The 18,600-nt window shown below is 38.7% G+C and overlaps 1 long non-coding RNA gene across 4 annotated transcripts in view; it reads right to left on the bottom strand.

The window, feature by feature from the left end:
- Positions 1-18,600, bottom strand: part of LOC147577242 (uncharacterized) — a 387,792-nt gene that overhangs the window by 34,288 nt on the left and 334,904 nt on the right. For all 4 annotated transcript variants that reach the window (XR_015240064.1, XR_015240066.1, XR_015240065.1 and 1 more), the window contains 2 exons: positions 6,011-6,106; positions 5,448-5,638 (listed from right to left, as the gene is read on the bottom strand). This is a non-coding gene — a long non-coding RNA (uncharacterized LOC147577242). The remainder of the gene's footprint in view (positions 1-5,447; positions 5,639-6,010; positions 6,107-18,600) is intronic.

Here is an 18,600-nt window from a genome sequence, read left to right as displayed (position 1 = left end):
GGTGAGAACATGCCCTGAGCTGAAATCAAGAGGTGCTTAATCGACTGAGCCACCCAGGTGCCCCAAAACAATAAAGCTTTTAGAAGATAATATAGGAGAATATCTACCAACCTTAAACTTAGAACAAAGAAAGACTTCTTAAACAACGTATAAACAGCACAAAACCTAAAGTAAAATGGTACAGTCCTGATCCTCAAATGGCTTTGGCACAGTCTACAAAGATGCTTTAGCTTCCTTTCAGGTTTTTCCAATTCATGTGGCACACAAATAGCAATCACGGTGGCTAACACATCTTCCAGAAACAACACTACAGCAGTTATTGATATAGATTCTTCAAAGATCTCCTTATCTCATCATTTGCTGTAGTGAAGGCTGATTTTGTAGGTTCAAGGACAAAGGTAATTATTTCAAATCTTTAAGGGAAAAATTTTAAAGCTGTATCAAAGGAGAATTGGGGAAAGGGAAGGCTAATTTTCTGAGATCCAGGAATCCTGTGTTCCATGCTGCCTCTGCTGCTAGCTTAGAAAATATCAGTGTTTCTGGGCTTCATATTTATCCCCAAATGGAGAATGATAATGTCAACTTGTGATCGACTATTCAAAGGATGTGATAAACATAAATGCAGTATTAAAGCTTTGTGAATTCTTCACAGAAAATAAACGCAATGTAAACCCAGCAATGCCATGATTAAAACATGCTTTATCTTCTCTATATTTCTAGACATAACGGTTATTTACATAATCCTTCCAGTACCTAGAAGAGCTTATGCCCACATCATTTCACTTACATCGATTGCTCTATAGAACCCACAGATACCTGTACTTGGATTTCTTGAGTAATAACCACTGCAGCTAATTATAACTTTTTGAGAAAGAAATTTTAAAAACAGTGTCTTCCTCAAATGGGCTACATTTAAAATTCAGTGAATGAAATTTGACAAAAATCCATTAAATTAAGTCAGGGTTATCCAATATTGTATTAGAAAACCTCATCAGTATAATAAAGTAAGAAAAAGAAATAAAGATGTTTGGGATTTCAGATGGTAGGATTGTATCTATAGAAAATCCAAACAAATGTATAACTAAATTATTAAAGCTGATAAGTGATTTACAAGGTTAGTGGATATAAAGTCAATATTGGCAAAAATTAATTGTAATGTTAATACCAGCAGGAAAACATTCAGTTAAATTTGAAATGCAATGCTTTCACAAGAGCAGAAAAGCATGAATATGTAGGAATAAATCTCACAAATGATGTTTAAGACCTCTATCTGAAAACCATAATTATCACTGAAATGAATTAACAAAGGCCAAAGTAAATAAGGTAATATATATCTGAAGAAAATAAATCACTGTCTCAAGAAGATATCTGCACTCCCATGTTCACTGCAGCATTATTAACAATAACCAAGACATGGATACAACCTGAGTCCACTGAGAAATAAGAGGATAAAGAAGTTCTGACACACACTCAAACTCTAAGATGAATCAGTTCTGGGCATACAGCGTGGTGACTATAGTTGAAAATACTGTGTTGTATATTTGAAAGTTGCTAACAAAGCAGGTCTTAAAAGTTCTTACCACATGCGCACGCATACACACACATATGTAACTGTAGGGTGATGGGTGTGTTAGCTAACCTTAGTTTGGTAACGATTTTGCAATGTATATGTGTATCAAAATGTCACCATGTACACTTTAAATGTAATGTTATAAGTTAAATTATATCTGAATAAACCCGGGTGGGCGGAATTCTGTCCCTTAAAGATTTGAAATAGTTACTTCTGTCCCTGAAACTTCAAAGTCAACTTTCACTACAGGGACTAATTAGATCCAGAGGTTTTCAAAGACTCTGTATCACAGCAGCTACAGTGTTGCTTACTATAAGATGTCTTTACCCACAGTGATTGCTACATGCGTGCCCAGTGCAATGGAAAAGTCTGAGAAACAGCTAAAAGCCAAGGCCATTTGAGGATTTGTGGTTGTATCATTAGTTGCTAAACATGTTTGAATCTCTATCACACTCACAGTTAGCTTTAAGCATTTCCTTCAGAAAGTTCTTCTCCATCGCTCACTGATTCCAAGCACATTTGGCTGCTGCCTGTGTAATGAATGCTATTGTTTCTTAATTTTTTCTGCTTGTTTGGTGAAACTGCTTCAAGGTTGCTGTAAAACGTTTTCTGACACTCCATTTCTGCTCTTGGTACATGACATACAGAGTCCTGTCATAAAATTGTAAAATATTTGGTATCTGTAAGTTTTGAGGAAGCTCATGGCAGGAATTATATTGACAGCTTCAAATGTGAATTTCGAGCCCAATTCTAATTATAAATTTGACATTTTGCTGTTTTTTAAAAACTTCCTTTCTTTTGGTTTTATATTTTCATTTGACCTCCTTTTTTTTTTTTTTTTTTTTTTTTTTTTTTTTTTTAACTCAAAGCAAATTAGTGCTGTGGTGATGTCTTCCCAGGAAGGAGACTCCCCACAGAATGCATACTGCAGCTACATCAAGCACGGCATATGAAACCACAGAAACTAGGGATACCGTTAATCTGGGTGGGAGGTCTGGCTCTAAAAAGCCAAATAAGTCTTCTACTCTCACTTATGGTTTTATGTATCAGCATGAACCAAGAGCCAAGGTGATTTGGGTTTCTATTTTCAGTGTATAATTTGGTTCCTTGAGATGATATTGAACTACTTATATAACAAACATACAGACATTGAATCAATACAACTTTGCTATAGCTGTTGTTGCTGTGTTACTATGTTGGAAAAAAAAAAGTTGTGTGTTGCAATCTTCTTTTTTTTAAGTTTATTTATTTATTTTGAGAGAGACAGAGAGAGAGAGAGAATGGGCAGCAGAGGGGCAAAGAGAGGGAGAGAGAGAAATCCAAGCAGGCTCCGTGCTGTCAGTGCAGAGCCCGAGGTGGGGCTCAATCACAGGAACCAAAACATGAGAACATGACCTGAGCCAAAATCAAGAGTTAGACACTTAACTGACTGAGCCACCCAGGCGCCCCAGATTGGAATTTTCAAAAATGTAATTCTAGGGCAACAACCAGGTGACAACATCAGGCAATATTTATCAACCCCTTATTTTTATCATTGTGTTATACTGTGATACAGCATGTTATCAGTACAAAATGCTTTCCCTCCGGGGTTCACACCTGACAGTGATTTCTAGGGAACCCAACAGGATTGTGTTCCACTGGCCAACTCGCAGGAGAGACCAGAAGACATCTGAAGGAAAGAATTTGAAGTATTAATTTCTAGACTAGGGAGTCTGGCAATTTGGAATACAGTGGAGTGTCTGTCTTGCTAGGGAGGAGCAGGACAGAGGGGGGAAAGGGCAGCCAGTGAAAAGGACTGCCAACCATATAAGAAAAGGTAACTTCTAAGAAATTTACCTCCTTTCCCCACTGAAATCAATTATCTGGGTGTTGATGTGAGAGACACAAAGAAGGGTCCTTTACTCACTTATGGTCCCTGAGAAGAGAGGACAGCATGGAGCAAAGCGGAACAGCAGAACATGGACAAACCTTAGAGGTCAGGGGTGGGGGGTGCAAGACCAACTGAGTCTTGGGCAGAGCATTGCAGCTCCCGGGCACTACCTCAGCAGTTAGGGCAGAAAAGGGAAGAGATCGGCTCCCTTATGCATGTGAAGTGTCTGGTGCATGGTAAAGAAAGTCGACCCAGAAAATTACTGTTTGTTGCTGTTCTTCTGTTCCTATTTTCAGTCCCAGACCAATACGACCTGCGAAATGCAGATTACATAAAAATTGAAACACTCTCTTGAGAAAAAGAAAGGCACACCCTTCAACTTTCCCTTGGCCCATATTCCTTCCTAATTTTCCATCTTCTTAGATAATGTTTCTTTTTTTTTTTTTAATTTTTTTTTCAACGTTTTTATTTATTTATGGGAAAGAGACAGAGCATGAACGGGGGAGGGGCAGAGAGAGAGGGAGACACAGAATCGGAAACAGGCTCCAGGCTCCGAGCCATCAGCCCAGAGCCTGACGCAGGGCTCGAACTCACGACCATGAGATCGTGACCTGGCTGAAGTCGGACGCTTAACCGACTGCGCCACCCAGGCGCCCCAGATAATGTTTCTTATACCTGAAACATCTCTCTACTTCTCTGCTGCCCCCCACCCCATTTAATCGTATCAGTCATGGTGTAGAAGCCATGTTAAACTGAATTCTAACTCACATCCTATATCATAGTGTGGATGGTTTGAATTTATTCTTTCACCTGCTTCCCTTATTTGTGTTTCTTTTCCTGGTCAATTTTATCCGTCTGTCAGGTCACCTAATGTAAGGCCTTTGGAGCCACCCCAACTCCTCTTTCAGCCTCACTCTCATTCTGCACATTGCACATTTCCTCTGCTCTCTCACTGGGCTGTACTCCACTCTCAGGCCCTCACAGCCAGCCACACACAGCTCTGCCCTAAACTGCTAACACTGCTTCCTACCTGCAGCCACTATCCCCTCTTCTGTCCTCTGGGAGCTACCAGAATTATGTCTGCAGAATGCAAATCAGATTATGTCATTTCTTTATTTTTTTTTAAGTTTATTTATTTACTTTGAGAGAGAGAGAGAGAGAGAGAGAGAGAGAGAGAGAGAGAGAAAGAGAGAGAGAGAGAGAGAGAGAAAACATGAGCAGGGGAGGGGCAGAAAGAGAGGAAGAGACAGAGACTCCCAAGCATGCTCTGTGCTGTCAGCGCAAAGCCCCACACAGGGCTTGAATCCACAAACCATGAAATCATGACCTGATCCAAAATCAAGAGTCAGACGCTTAACTGACCGACCCACCCAGGTGCCCCAAATTATGTCATTTCTTTAACTTAAAATTGCCCATGCTTCTACAAAGAACACACTAGATGTTTTTTAAACTGGGAGTGGGGGGATAAAGAGATGCATGATGGCTTTCAAGGAGGTCTAAGAACCCTCTGACACTGCACTCAAGGACTTGTTTTATGAGCATGACGTATGCTTGTCACTAAGTGTCAGCAGATTTCAACAGACCCTCAAAAGTGTCTGTGCTGTGACATGGCCTGTGCTCGCCACCAGGTCAACCAAAGCAGGTTCAGGGCAATGCAAGGGGAAGGAGCACACAGTGCTGAGGGTACCATTGAGTTCCAGAGTCAGACAGTCCTGGGTTCAGTCACCTTGCTGGCTGATCTGGCACATGGGGTAATATCCCTCTTCTCATAGAACTGTTTTAGATATTAACTTTAATAACGATGTAAGGTAACTGGGAAATAATAGACACTCAGCAAATTGTTGCTTCTTCACCATAAATCTTCGGATGTCCAAAGACAAAATATTTGTAAGAACACTACTCTCAACCTCCCTAGCAATAAATCCCTCCTTTATCAGTTGGTGATTTTTGCTTCAAGTCATAAAAGTCCATATCAAATTGGCTACATCATTTAAGGGAATATATTACCTCATGTGGCTCAAAAAGGCTCAGAGAGAGAGTATGCTTCAGGTGCACTTTGTACGAGACTCCACCTCCAGTGTTCTCTTCTACTTGGCTCTGTTCTTCCCTGTGCATCAGATTCTTCTTCGGGCCAGTTTTCCTCGTGGTGACAAAGTGACTACAGCAACTCCAGCCCTCACAACTGCACTTCACACCATCTAGAACAATTAACAGTATTTGCATCCGGGAATTCCCAGCCAAAGTCCGAGATTCCTTCTACTCGGACTGAGATGCCCTCACTGGCCCACCCTGAGTCCACCTCTACCCCTGAGGTTACATCTTTTGCCATAAGCATCTCTCGAGCCAGCTGAATCCACAAAGGGAATTCAGGGCCATTGTGAAGAACAATATTTACAAAATTTAACAATCCATATGACGCAAACAACTAATCCGAACACATACCAGCCCATTCAGAACAGATGTCAGTTGGAAAACAACTGGTATTTCTGGACTGGTGCTCAGAACTGAGTCTCAACTCTGCCTCGGGGGAGGAAAAAGATGTTGGCACCTCTCAGGGATCCTGTGCATACCTACTCAAGAATGAGCTAATCTTCATCATTCTTCACATCGTGCTTTGCAGCTAGAAAATCAGGATTCAGCTTGTGCTACCTGCTAATGGGCTTTGCCTAGAAAACAAGGTAGGAAGAGAGAAAAAAGGCAGTTATGACATCTCCTATTCTCTATAAAGAAATAAATCCACTGGAGAGGAAAAAAAACCCTCTTAACTCTAAAAATGTTTCTAAAAAGTTCTACTTTAACACTTTGGGTTGGTAATTTATACCACTCTCATACACAGAAACACTTAGAAATGCATTACTTCCTTTTAATCATTTCAAGTCATTTTCAAAAGTTTAGCAATCCCGAATCAATTTTTAGTCTACGATAGGAAGACCAATTAACACTGTTTGCTATTGTTTAGTTTCATTTCATATGAAATTATTCACAAATCGTTTCTCGAATCCAACCCAGGAATTCAAACTGTGAGCACAAAACAGAGCCTCACATTATGGAGAAACATAACTGGGCAACTTTGTTTCTCCTTTGCCTCTAAATTCTGCTTTTCTCAGCTATGGGTCTGGAAACTTTCCAGATGCCAACAGGGTGGGGGAGTTGTAACACCGGCTTGGCATGTGAAGCACACCACAGATTCTTCAGCAAAACGTCAGAGTAATGATGTGAATGTGCTGGAATGTTGGGGGGAGAGTGGCAGCTGGTCTTTAATCTCAGGTAGTATTTTCTTTTGAAAAATCAAATTAAAAAGAGAATGTGTGCCCAGATTAGCTGGTTTGAAAACCCTTGGTTTATCTGAAAGTAGGAAGTAGCTTTAACATGTCTCAGAGGCAAGGATAAATGTTACTATTCTGTTTGTTGTAGTCAAAGGAGGCAGTTACCGTGGAGGACTTCCACAAGAATAACTTATTTTAGAACTTCACATGAAATATATGAGGAACACGTGTCATGGTCCCGTTTCACTCATTCATTTATTTGCTCATGCATTCCATTCAAGAAATGGCTGCTGAACCAAGAACACTTGGTTGTCGGGCAGTGTTCTAACTCCTTCAAGGACAGAATACAACCAAATAGGCTAAGTCCTTGCTCTCTTGGAGCCTGTATCCCAGCGCAAGGCGGACGAAAGAACAAATAAATTTTAAAATAGCAAACAAATAAGCACAAAATATATAGAATGGTGATAAATGATATGAAAAAGATCAATAGAGTTACTGAATGGAGAGAGGGGTCGGTGGTGAGGTGATACGTGTAGGAGGTCAGGGAAGACCTTGCCTTTGGGTAGAGAATCATGAATGAGTAAGACAACAAGCCTGCAATATCTGGGCTAGAGTGTTCCAGGCCACAAGAACAGACAGCATGCACAAACCACACAGAGAAGCCTCCCAACACCCCTGTGACATGGGTAGGGCAGGTAATTGAGCCTTGGAGACCCGAGGAAACTGGGATTCAGAGCACTACATAGCAGACCCAGGAATGGAGCTCATCAGTTCAAACTCCCAATCTTTTGTTCTAGAAAGATCAAGCGCTACTTAAGTGCTTTCCGAGCTTTTCAGAGTCGCTTTTTAATTGAGACAGTTTCCTCGAATAAAAATTTAAGTGGAATCTCAATTTGTGAAATGGATAAAAATGTAACCCCTAGGGAAGAAGTGAACAGGAAGTGTTTGCTCATGCCTCATGCCCAGCCCTGGCCCCAGCCCGGGAGGCCTTTCCTCTGAGGATCCTGGGCATCTCCTGCAGGCTCCTTGCACCTCCCTCGGTGTTCCTGACACAACCCTCCGTGCCTGGGGGAAAGAATGCGTGAGAGTGGCTAGTGAAGGATACAGAAGGAAAAACAAATAAACAAGGCATATTACGCCAAGACCAATCGTCTCCATCTGCTTGCAGACCTGCAGAAAATGGCCTTTTATTTTTTTCAAGATCCAATACAAAGTTTCCTCAGTTTTGCAGGGAGGCAGCATTTGATATCTATTTCTCCACCACAAATTACTCCCAAACTTAGTGATTTAATACATCAAATAGTTATTATGTCTCAGTTTCTGTGGGTCAGGAATCTGGGCACAGTTTATCTGGATCCTCTGACTAACGCCTTCCATGAAGCTAGGATTAATGTGTTGTCATGTCATTTGGGCAGCAGGGATCTCAGAGCTCTGCTGGAGGAGGATCCGCTTCCAGACTCATTCGTGTGCTTGTGCTAAGGTTGAGTTTTGTGCAGGTTGTTGGACTGAGGGCCTTAGTGTCTTGCTAGCTGTTGGCTGGGAGCCCTTAGTATCTCGTCACCTGGGTCACTCACTGCACAGGATAGCTCACTCCATACGGCAAGCAGCTGGTTTCGCTCAGAGCGAGAGAGCAGACAGAGAGAGTAGACAAAAGGAAGTCAGAGTGTTTGTGTAGCCTCACTTCCAAGGGGACATCCCACCACTTCGCTTATTTTACTCATTAAAAGGGGATCACTGGGCCCAGGCTTCACTCAAGAAGAAAGATTACACAAAGGCGTGAATTCCAGGAGGCAGGGATCTTTGGGGGACATTTTTGAGGCTCCCTACTACAAGAAGGAAAACATAAATTCACATAATCATTAAATGGTTAATATATGCAATAAACTTTTAGTCTTTTTATACATTATTTTACCTTGCTTTACAACAACCTAAAATATGTATGTTGGTGTTTCTTTCATCAGTCGTTTTTAATATGGTGTCCTTGTTCTGTATGCCTTTTTTTTTTTTTTTTACTCTATGCTAGGAAATAAAACTTCTTTTTGAAAAGACCCTATTCAGAAATTTCTTGCTTACATGATTAGTTATAATTCCACTTCAGTACAGATAGAAACCTTCATTATAGATATTATTAAAATTCTTGACATCTTTTCTAGAAGTACAAGGAAAACCTCAGTAAATGCCCTCAAAAGTACTCACAAGCAAGTTTTGTGGACGAGCTAAAAAATATCCTGGACTATTTCTGTGTTTAATTATCTATGTCATCAATTAGTCTTTCTAAAGTTACCTATAGAATGATGAAGTTGAGTATATTGAAGAAGTTTGTCCACCTGTCTGCATTCTTCAACAAACTTTGAAGCATCTTTTTTTTTAATTTTTCTTAATGTTTACTTATTTTGAGGGAGAGACAGAGTGCGAGCACGGGTGGGTGGAGAGAGATAGGGGACACAGAATCTGAAGCAGGCTATAAGCTCTGAGCTGTCAGCACAGAGCCTGATGCAGGGCTCAAACTCACGAACCACAAGATCGTGACCTGAGCCGAAGTTGGACGCTTAACCAACTGAGCCACCCAGGCGCCCCACCAAACTGTAAGCTTCTGGAGGGACCACTCTTTATATACACAGTGCCTGGCACACACAAGTGCTCTGCAAACATATGCTGAATGAGTGACCAGCAGTGACTTCACAGGGAACCACAAGAAAACTCTGCCAAAATAGCCATATCTAACTAATTAAAATAATTAACAGTCTTTATGTGATAACATCCTTCAGGGAAGAATTCAAGAATTTATATAGCAGATAACAGTTCTAAAGGATCCTAGACATCAGATATCAGCTCCTCCAGTTGGTCCAAAAATATAGGTGAAGAGCTCAGTCAATATAGTCCAGAAGTTACTCTAATGAGTGACATGTATTCTGTGACTCGGCACTTAAAATAGATTGTGAAGACATCAAGAAGGCAGAGTAGAGAGCCTTCCGTCCAACTGCAGCAGAAGCATTTTTAAACAATTTTACGTACTTTATTTACTATTCGTGTTATGGGGATTGAGTGGGATTGGGTGGAGATCCAAGATTAGGTTCCATCTAGATGGCAGTGCTCTTAAAATGTGAGAGGTGGTCAAGGAAGAGGAAATCAAGGGTGGGGAGGTTTAAGGAACTAAAAGAGATGCTGGAGCCAGTGTATCAGTCCAATCAGCAGCAAATTTTCTGTTCTTTCCTCCTCTCTTTCCTGGTTCATTAGAGAGGGCTGGGCAAGGGAACCATACCTGGTTTTTAGCCTCCCAAGTCTCAGATCCTATTTATTATCCTGAGACACTAGCTTCTCTCAGGTTCTTGCTAGGTATTCCCTCTACCTTTACTTTACATTAAAAAAATTGTGAGGAGGTGGATTTTTGAACTAGCAGAGATGACCATCAATGGCTAAGCTTGGCTTTGCCCTCCAACCACCACTGGCCTCCTTGCTCCTGCTGTGACCCACCTGCCACACACAGGATTTACCCTGAGGCACACCAGTAGTTAAGTTAGGGCTACAAGATTTTTTCTTTTGTTTTGTTTTGCTTTGTTTTTGCTTTTGTTTTTTAGCAACGATTTTTTACAAAAATAATTTTGAAGCAATCAAATGCAATACACTGCAATGACCTCTGTTTCACAAAGCTTTATCTAACAAACCCCCAGCTGATTTAAATGACCCTCTTCTTTATGCCTTTCCTGCCCTGCGTATCTCTATCCCAGTACTCACCATATTGTACTGTCATCCCTGATTTACTTGTTCCTCTCCCGACTAGGCTGGGACCTTTAGGATCATGGCATATTAGACATGCTGGATGCCACAAGCTCTTAATATTATTTGATTAAAATAGTAAAATAAGAGAGTGAAAGAAATGAGGATTTAATTAGAGGCAACTTTCTTTTTCATTCTAAATCTGTCTATCAACTAAGCTGACTGGGAAAGAGGTAGACGAGAACTTCTGGATGGTCTCTTACTTTAACAAAGTGTTAAGAAGCAACTTCTTCCAACTCCAGCACCACTACCACCAGGCAGGTTTTGTAGGAAGGTTCAAACCCATCACTTTGGAAGCTGTGTGCATTTTGATGAACTGTTATTTGGGCTGAGATTGAACGCAAACTGACCTCCCTGAGCCAACGTAACTCACTGTTTATTATCTTATAGAGGGGATTGCATAGTATTTACATTATATAGTATTTACAGTATTACATTCATAGCACTTAAGAAAACTTTGGTGCAAGGCATGGTTTCTCCACTTGGAGTCATGTAATCTTGGTCAGACTATTTAACTGCCTGAGTTTCTCCATTTGTGCAATGGAGGTAACAATAACAATAAGAAGAAATAATATCAACAAACACAGCAACACTTGCTTCTCCCTTGTGATGCAGTTGTGAGGACCAAGGTGATGATGATTGTGCAACTATTTCCTAAACTATAAAGTACAATTTCTGCCAAGAGCCTCTCTGAGAAGCAAACGTAGAAAGCAAGAATTGACTGATCAGAGTGAGTCTGAGATGTTAACACTCTGTTTGAGGAGAAAGATTTTCCAAAATCATAATGCCTTTATGAGTCAGCACAGGGCTCAACTTCAAACTGTCCTTTCACATATGAATATGCTTTAACTTTATTTCATATTTCATGATGTTGGTGAGGAACAAATTCTGAGTAAACACACCAAGCGCACTCTTATCTCTGGGGCCATTAATGAGTTTTAGCTTCTGGGTGTCTCTTAAGATCTTACTAAGACTGAAAGCTCTTGAGTAGAGAAGAATGATTTTAAACAAATAACCCAAAATTACTGCCAATATTCCTAGGTAGAACACTGCATATTTCTACATCAGTAGATGTTATCTGCTTTAGCATGCTATATGCTAGACTTTCACGGCAAAACTTCACAGCTCAGTGTAGGCACATTCTACTGGACCACGAAGACCCACTCTAGCTGGGGTACACCCCATCCCCAAGAGGCCAGCTGTTTCTCAGAAAGGAACCAGAAATCCTGCACCTTCTTAAGATCTTTTTTTTTCTATTGTTTTTCCATAGACTCATTGCAAACATCTCCTCTGGAAAGAAAAAGTAGAGTGAGCTTTCCAGAAGGGAAACTTGTAGCTTAAGAGAGGGGATTTATGCTGTAAGAAGTATGTCTTGAACATACATAGGCAGTTTAAGCACCACCTTTCTTTGACTTCGTCTCTCCGAAACGGGCAAAACAATAAGAAATGAGTTTTACTTACGAACACCCCATTGTTAACAATCAGAACTTAGGAGAATGGGGGAGGTGGGAAAAATGGGTGAAGGGGGTCAAAAGTTACAAACTTCCAGTTATAACATGAGTAAGTCATGAGGATGTAATATATAGCATTGTGACTATAGTTAATAATACTGTATTGCATTTTTGAAAGTTGCTAAGAGAGTAGATGTTATAAGTGCTCCTCCCAAGAAAAGAATTTGTAACTATGTATGGTGATGGATGGTAACTAGACTTATTGTGATGATCATTTTGCAAAATACACAAATATCTAATCATTATGTTGTACACCTGAAACTAATATAAGGTAATATGTCAATCATTCCTTGGTTATAAAAAAAATGAGAAACTGGTTAACTTTAGCTCATTCTCAAGATATCAGCAGCCACTGACCAGGTTTCCCATTTTTCCAAATCAATCATTATATGTTCTTGTAGCACTATACCTCTCTCCTTCATAATGATTAGCATAGTGGTGATTTTATAGCTCTGTGTGTGACTCCTTTGTTTAAAAGTGCAGGCTCTGGACCCAAATTACATGGGTTAAAATTCTGACTCCACCACATACAAGGCTGGGTGAATAAGCACCTTCCTTTCAGCTCTACTTCTTCTGCTCTACTGCTACTTCTTCATCTGTAGATTGGGGACCATAATGGTCCCTATGTCATAGAGTTGTGAGAATTAAACATACAGAGATAACATATAGAGCCCTTATAACAATGCCCTCCACAGAGTAAGTGCTTCATAGATGTTAACAATTTGTTTTGTTGAAGCTCTGACAGCTTCAAGTTTTATGAGAGCAGGCATATCATTGCCTAATATCCATCATAATGTCATATGAAAGAGCCCTTTTAAGTAAACATTTGTTGAATAAATGAATAAACAACCTATTCTGTAAGATTTCATCCAGTTTTACAAGTATTCTGTTTTTGTAGTAACTTCAGAAAACAAAGTAGAAAGCAAAATCAATTGTGGTGGAAAGTGATTCATGAACACTTGACATTTGACCTCAATTACTTCTTAGATTAATACAAGGTAAAATTAATAAAACATTAAACACTGTAGACTAAGGATAGTATTTCTAAAAAACTCATACATACTTGTTAAATTTCCCGTTATAGCTAAACAAACCATTTGCTTTTGGGGGAGGGATGAAAACCATTAGAATACACTTAAAATATTGATACATGATAGCTCCAGAATCTAGTGCTAAAAATTAATGAAAACTTTTAAGATCTATGCTCTCAGTAACTTTCAAATATATAACACAGTATTATTAACTACAGTTAAAGCGTTAAAAATATATCAGCACATGGTTCAGATTGGCCTTGCCTAAAACTGGCTTTGATGACTTCCCTACAAAGAGTTTTCTAGGATAACTACCGAAAAGACCATATTTATTATCATTGAATAAAAAAATATGAGGTGATTTTTTAAAATCCTTGGTTATAACATCACCTCGAAGAGCAATAACTCAGATGTAAAAGCTGAGAGAAAATACATCAATATACTAAGGCCATTGTATACAATCCAAAATAAGTGATTAAAAAGAAGTGTGCCTTCAAAAAACCTCCCAAAGGATAATATAATTTTTAAAGCTTTTCCTGAAAGCATTTCCTTTACATCTTGCCATTTCTGTCAGCAAAGATTAACTGTATAAGCACCATCTTGCTATACTGGAGGAAAGTAGTAGGCAGTTGGGAGACCTGCCTTTCTTGTGACATAATATTAGGGGCTCTGGGAGCACTTCCTTGAAAATAGTGCCTTTCCTTTCTGATTGACAGTTCTAACATTTCTTTAAGGAGTTAAAGTCTATTTACTCAATGATTAGAATGAAGACTTAAAACGCAAATACAAGTTAAAATGAAGCGTTGATGACTGATCTGGGCACTTTCTAAATGGGTTTTGATAGGAGACAAAAGAATGGGGAAGAATTTTAGTGCAATAAATAAATTAAATAAGAAAGGGGAGGTTGTTGACCTCAAAGACAAATGTCAACATAATAATTTTGGCCAACCAAACCTCTGATTAAATCTGAAGTTAAAGCCATAAATGCTCCCTGGAAATAAACTTTTTGTTGGAAAAGATCCTTTTTCCTTGGATTTTCTTAGGGTTTCCTTCTACTCTATTATTTTTAATCTACATTATGGAAAATAAAACACAATATTGTTATGGCTTGTCAAAGAAAGTTCACCTCTTTTGCTTCTACTGTTTTTGGCAGAGATGACAGAGCCTCAATAACATAAATATTTTCATTGCATTATTGAAAGCAACAGACAGAAATGACAAGCCATAAATGTTTATTTACTCAATTAATGAATAAATGAATGGATGGATGAATAAAAGAATGATGAGGGAGGAAGCAGAGATACAGTTTTTGGAATGGGTGCAGCTTTCTACATGGGCAGTCACAGAAAGAAAGGCACTAATTTGCAGAAAGGAATTGGCACACAAAGACTATATGTAAGCATTTCTTATTTCATAGTTTTTTTTGGACGGTGGTAGTTTATACTGGCAAAAAGGGTTTCACGTGTGCTGAAACTTTTCCAGTTTACGGTTTAAGTCTAGAAATAATTTTCTATTTAAGCCATTGGACTAAACAGTGGATAATTAAGAGGATGTCAAAGCTTAGGCATACTGCTAAAGCCACATTCTCAAAGGTCACTGATTATTTCCTGATTTACAAGTTCATTCATCTTTTCTTTATTCCTATCCTCCCTGATCTTTCACAAGAATTGACATTCTTGACTACCCCATCATTGAAGACATCTGTAGTTTCTGCATCACTTCCCTCTCTTGCTCCTACTGATGGCTTCTCTTTCTAGGCTGCCCCCTAATGGTATGTATTGCTTTAGTTTCAGTCTTCTATCCTGCTCTTTTGTATCTTTTCTATTGGAGTTCCCATTTGGCTTCAACTCCATCAATAAATTCCTCTAGATTAAAGCCTGTATTTTGCAGTTTTGATCTGCCTCTTGAACTCTTATCCCACATTTTCAATATTGGGATGAATAGTTGCTCCTGGAGATTGCATTGGTGATTCACAATTAACTATGAAATTCATTATTCTCTGTGAATTGGCTGCTCCATTTCACTTCCTGTTTTTTTTGAACCCTGCTTCCAGAAGATACACTTTTGAGCAATAGAACAAGCTACACTGGGAGTGACCAGAAAGTGGAAGCTAAACATTGTGCTTGGGATAGGAGGGAAAAGCCAAAAACAAGTAGAGACAAGAAGTTTGGCCAAACCATATCCTATATCATAATGATACTGAAAGTTCTAGAAGATGGTCTCAGCTTTATAGTTTTATTTTGTTTAAGCTTTTTAGCTTTGATTTTAAAAGTTTTGAGGTATTTTGGTTCTGAGAAGATGATCACATCCAGGGGATAGGCAGTAAGATAAGGATTTTGTCATAAGAACTAAAGTAAAAGATCAGGGTCTAAGTTAAGGCAAGTTACTTAGTTTCCCTGAATGCCATCTTCTTATCATTAAAAAAAATGGGGCAACAGTTAACTTGAAGTTTTTTTGTAGAGATTAGAAATGATACACATCAAAATGTGATTCTTAGTGTGTTCAATATATACTAGTCATTATTACCTCTATCACTTGATTTTCCCAATTTGAACCTGAGTTGTTTTTAGTTGTTTTCTTTAACCAGTAGCCCTGTGTCGAATTGAACACTAACACTAAGACTGTTCCACAGTCTTCCTTATACATTTTTACTAACTCCACCTTACGGCAAGTCCTGAAATGCACCAGCAGGAGCCTTCCAGTGGTATCGACCTTGAAATATTTTCTTTCAATGGCACAACTCTTATTACATTTCCCTATCCAAATGTATTGTCATGGCTTACCCCTGCTTTCCAGATATGATCTGTAATTATTGACAGATCACAAAGAGCCGTGCACAATGTGGCCACATCCTCATTTTCTAGTATAGCATAATTTGTTAACTCACTGTTTTATGAACTCTACTCACTTCTGTCTCTTTGCCTTTCATCACATTTCCCCCCTTTCCCCAATACCTTCTCCCTTCCTCTTTAGCTCTCTAATCCTAGATACTTTTTCCATCTTGGCTTAAATCACTCCTTCAAAAACCTTTACCAAATCACTCTAGCTCACCAAACAGTCTCTGCCCCCGAATTTGTAGCACAAACTGTATAAACATTTAGTTGGCCATTAGTTATATACATAAGCTTTGTCAGTTTGTGGCCCATATTGTTAATTAATGCTCCCACATCATTTGTGTCTTTCATGTCAACTATTTTAAGTCACCAACATTGTTGACTCTAACTTTGATTTAGGGACCAGTGAAGAACATACTCAATAAACTTTGGGGTCAATACTAAACTTTTGCATTTGTTATTCATTCGATATATGTCTATTTTATAACTCAACATATGAGGCATACTGTTGGCTGTGGGATAGAAAATGAATCAGATAGGCTAAAAATCTTACAGTCCAATGAGCAATATGGACAGGTAAATAACTGATTAAGGTGCAGCAGAAATCCTATAGAAGACACATGCACAAAACCAACAGTATCGCAGTGATAGGCTGCTTAACTCTGCTCTGCCAGAAGGGAAGGCCAGAGGGATCTTCACAGAGTAACTAATACTTGAGTTGTGAATGGATGAGTATGGGTTCTCCATAGTGGGAGGCAGTCAGGGAGAGCTGTACAGAAATAGCAAACAAGAAAAACATGCACAAAGACATGGATCCCTAAGTACAATTTTGTATGACTGATTCATGCATAAGGTATATAGTAGTGGGGCTCAGAAATAAGATTGAAGAGAAGGACCCTAAAACCAAATCATGAAGAAACTATATGCTAAGAGGTCAGGTCATTATCTAGAAGGTAAAACAAACCAACAAACGGAATAGTGAAAGTTTTTTTTAAGACCCTTCAGAGGGAAATGATTAATTTGTGTTTTAGGAAGATCACTTAGAAAAGGATGGTGTGAGACAGCCTGGTGACAAGAGGCCTGATAGAAATCAATTTCTTTTTTTTTTTTTTTTTTTTCAACGTTTATTTATTTTTGGGACAGAGAGAGACAGAGCATGAACGGGGGAGGGGTAGAGAGAGAGGGAGACACAGAATCTGAAACAGGCTCCAGGCTCTGAGCCATCAGTCCAGAGCCTGACGCGGGGCTGGAACTCACAGACCGCGAGATCGTGACCTGGCTGAAGTCGGACGCTTAACCGACTGCGCCACCCAGGTGCCCCTAGAAATCAATTTCAATAGTCCAACAAGAGATTATGACATTGGTAGTACACAGAAGCCATCAGATTCAAGGGATGTTTTAGTGGTAGATAAAATTTGGGAATATTGGGGCATAGGTGAGATCATGGAATTGAGAAAATTCCGAGTGATCCAAGTTTTCTAAACTGCAGGTAAACGATGATGCCATTAGTCAAGAAAAGGAAGAGAGCATTATAGTCCAGAGTTCATTTTATAATATATTTCTCTACCACTTCTTTTAAAAGGCTCGATGTAAACAGAGAAGCCAAAACCATCCAGTTGAAAAAGATAATACTTTATGTTTTATTCACATTAATTCTTTGGAACAACAGAAAGCAATTATTAGTTGGAAAGAATGTATAAGCATAAAAATTTTATGAGAGTGACTTAGTATATACAGTAATTTATGATAACATTACATTCTGGCAGTTTAGCTTTTAGGTCTCCATTTTTAATTGAGACGAAATAATTTTATGGAATAGAAAGTAAACTCAAAAACTTCATGAATTGCTTTAATATCATTATATCACATGATTACATATTCTTACACCACTATTTTGAGGTTCATCCAGCTATTCTTAGGAAAAGGCCATTCAAGCAATAATCAATGATTAAAGAAGAATCTATGCATGAGTAATTCTTCATGATAAATAAGGAAAATATGCCAGCCTTAATATTTCAGATGAGATGGAGTTGGGAGAGTCTTAATTTGCTTAGTATTAGAACTATATAACCAAATATTTTAAAACCTGGAAAGGGACTAAATTGTTTGGTTCTACCTTTTTATTTAATGGATGAAGAAACTGAGAATTATTAATTTAAGTGACATAAACAGGGCCAAAATTGGGTTTAAAACTACTGTCTAAACCAGTAAAAGTTTCTTAAATGTCAATGTGGTACAATTGAAAGGGAAAACTATTTCAAATCAAAAGAAACATATTTCAGTTCCAACTCTGACACTAGCTATGTGATCAACTGCAAACCATTTAATCATTGTGACACCCAGTTTCCTTATCTGTAAGACAGGAATCATACTTTTTGTTTCACGGGATCATCGTGAGGAACAAATACAATGATATATATATAAACTCTTTGTGTGAATTATAAAACACTCAAAATGTAATAGATTATATTTGTAGAGTGAATATTTAGCTATGATTTAATGAAACAACCTGGCATTTGTTGAGTAGCTGCTCTATGCCAGAATCTTTTTTTTGTATGCTATTTTATCCTTATATCAACCATTGAAGTAAATGCTATTCTCCAATTTTATAGATGAAAAAGATAAAGGAAGCTCAGCGAGAGTAAATAACCTTCTCTATATCACACAGCAGATACATAGAGGAACCAGGATTCAAAGCTTCATCTGCTTGGTAACAAATTTACCAATAGACTTTCCACTAC

The sequence above is a fragment of the Puma concolor genome, chromosome C2, assembly GCF_028749965.1.
Source record: "Puma concolor isolate L17-30 chromosome C2, mPumCon1.1.hap2, whole genome shotgun sequence".
Lineage (NCBI taxonomy): Eukaryota > Metazoa > Chordata > Mammalia > Carnivora > Felidae > Puma > Puma concolor.
This window is presented reverse-complemented; position numbering and strand designations above follow the sequence as displayed.